This window comes from Megascapheus bottae, chromosome 26 (genome assembly GCF_031878675.1).
Source record: "Megascapheus bottae isolate mThoBot1 chromosome 26, mThoBot2.hap1, whole genome shotgun sequence".
Classification (NCBI taxonomy): domain Eukaryota; kingdom Metazoa; phylum Chordata; class Mammalia; order Rodentia; family Geomyidae; genus Megascapheus; species Megascapheus bottae.
In genome coordinates this window covers 24,346,814-24,349,666 of record NC_143534.1, presented here as the reverse complement: position 1 = coordinate 24,349,666, position 2,853 = coordinate 24,346,814, and the positions used below count along the sequence as shown (strand labels likewise).

The 2,853-nt window shown below is 35.8% G+C and overlaps 1 non-coding gene across 1 annotated transcript; it reads right to left on the bottom strand.

Moving 5' to 3' along the window:
* Positions 1-1,995: 1,995 nt before the first annotated feature.
* LOC150046084 (U6 spliceosomal RNA) lies at positions 1,996-2,099 on the bottom strand. The gene has a single exon (XR_016532776.1). It is a non-coding gene; the product is annotated as a U6 spliceosomal RNA (small nuclear RNA).
* Between the last annotated feature and the right edge of the window lie 754 nt (positions 2,100-2,853).

The window sequence follows — 2,853 nt, the reverse complement described above, 5'->3', positions numbered from 1 at the left end:
GGAATCTGAGGAGACATTGTTTAAAAATATATCCACAAAACTTGGTGTTATCATTCTTTCTGTTATCCTATGGAAAATATAAAATGAGAATTATTTGGATAATTTAATCTACATGGGGTAAAAATAATCTAAATTCTTAAATATCTTCCTTCTGTTTTCCTCCCTCCCTCCCTCCTTCTTTCTTTCCTTCCTTCCTTCCTGCCTGCCTGCCTGCCTGATGCCTGCCTTCCTTTCTATTTTTGTCAATATCCATTTATCTAACCATGTAATTGTTGAAAACATCCCTTAGGGATTCACCAACCAGGACCCAGAACTTTGTTTAATGAAAAAAATGAAGTTTGAAGCTATATGGAACATCATTATGATTCCATGCAAAAAAATGTTTAAAAGTATAAAGAACATATAGACCTAGATACTACGTGTGCTAGTTTGTTCAGGCTGCCATAACAAAATATTACGATGAGGCACTCTCCTTATATTAGAAATTCTAGCAGTTCTGTAGGCTGCAAGTCCAAAATCAAACAATATACAGATCTGGTGTCTGATGAGGGGCCAGGATTCTAGTACACAGCAAACATCTTCCACACGTGGCAGAAGGAAATGAGAAATCTCTCTGAAACATTTTTACTAGAACTTTTACTCATGCATTAGAAAGAATCATATTTCATTATTTGAAAAGAAATGGTAAGATTTGGAGAAAATCATCTCAAGTGAAATAAGTCAGACCCAGAGAAACAAGGATGCCTGCTTCCTCTCATATGTAGAAACTATAATTAATTTATAAACATCTAACTAAACACTTCCAGGTGGTATCTAGTTGTAACTAAATGTAATAACTGAAATATGGTAGATTCAGGGGAGAACTCAGAGTAATTCCTTAAAAAGGGTAGCTGACAGACCAACAAAATAAAGACCAGGAAAAGAGTTCTTACAAGTGGAGGGGTGTGGTCAAGGGGAGATAGGTAGATAAGTGAGGGAGGATGGCAGAGAACACAGTCATAAAATTCAACACATACCTACAACATGAAGACAATTGAGGGAAGGGGTGGAGTTAGGAGGGTTGTGGAAGAATGATCAAAGGGGGGACATTGATCAAGATGTATTGTATACATAAACTGTTGTGTTCATTCCTTTGAATGGCATCTTAAAGAGAATTTTATAAACTAAGAGTATTGAGAATTTCCCTCATGACATTTGTTGCCTGAAAACATTCATAGTATCAGTGATGATAAAAACGCATTTACCGTGATCTTAGAAGTGAATTTAGGATTATGGATTCTAATAAAAGCTAGAATATGTTAATTACAGACAGCTCAGAGGAAGTTTAAATGAGTAGTATACTTTGGTGAAAAAGATGATTGTAATATTAATTTACTCCTATACCTCATTAATCCAGCCAACACCAGTTCAGAACACATCAGAGTTGTAGGAAAGAGTTAAATATGTTTCTCCTCAGCATAATAACTTCTGGGTAGAATATCAGCAAGTTCACCCAGCAAATACAGAGTCTGGTTCCAAAAAATGAGTTAATTGCTGGCAATTTCACACCTTCCAAAAGCGCCTTCTAGTGTTATCTCATTGATCTTTGCTTTGCAGTATGCACATTTGAATATGGTTGCACAAACATGCTTGGTAATATCACCTTCTTAGTAATATATAATCATTAAACTACAAAGATGGTACTTTGGGTAAGCATGCTTTAAGAATGAAATGGTGAGACCAAGGACAAAGGGTAAACCAATACTCACAAGACAATATGCAGGAAATGAACTCGACAATTTGAGAAGACAGTTGGGAGTAGGGAAAAGGGGGAGAAAAACATGGGAGAGGAGAACCATGTTCAAGAAGAAATGTACTCACTACTTTACATATGTAACTGTAACATTTAGTACATCATTCAGATAATAAAATTAAATATTTTTTCAATGTACAGAGGGGTTAGTTACATTTTCCAGATGGAGGGTGCATTACTTCTCACATATTGACATCCCTTCTAAAAATATGGAACGCTTCACGAATTTGCATGTCAACCTTGCACAGGGCATGCTAATCTTCTCTGTACTGTTCCAATTTTAGTACATGTGCTGCCGAGGGAGCAATAAATAAATATTTTTTTAAAAAAGAAGAAGTAAGCCAAGAGTTTGGTAGAGTGCTTGCCTAACATGCACGAAGATGCAGGTTCCATTCCTCAGTACCATATACACAGAAATAGCAGGAAGTAGTGCTGTGGCTCAAGTGCTAAAGCTCTAGCCTTGAGAAAATCCAAGGACATGCTCAGGCCCTGAGTTCAAGCCCCAAGACTGGAAAAAAAAGAAACCAAAAAGAGCAAGATTTTGGAGACTTACCCTGGGCATACATCCAATTTCTGGTACTATAGATCCACCACAAACTGAGAGAATAGGGTCAGAGCTTTGTTCTCAGTAATTTATTTTTGAGATACTCTGAAAGGATGTACTCCCATGAGTATGAAGAGATAACCAAGAAATGATTTTGTACAGAAAAAAAAGTACTGCAACTTACTAATTTATTAGTAACAGTATATTAATGGTCCATCATTAATGAATAAACATTAGTTCCTTACCACATAAACACTCTTGAATACACAGCAGATCACAAAGTACCAGAAGATAGATTAGCTGGTGGGCAAAAAGAGAACAGGATGATTCTTCCTTTTTGTAAGTAAAACATTTTTAGTATAAGACAGGAATAATTTTTGCCTTTAAGAATGAGAAAAATTATACTTGGAAAAAATGGAGAAAGGCTACTTACTATTTCTGACAGAGTAAACTTCCCTAATACCTAATACAAGAAGATCAGTATAAATATCTCCCAGAGCATGTCCTAGGACATATA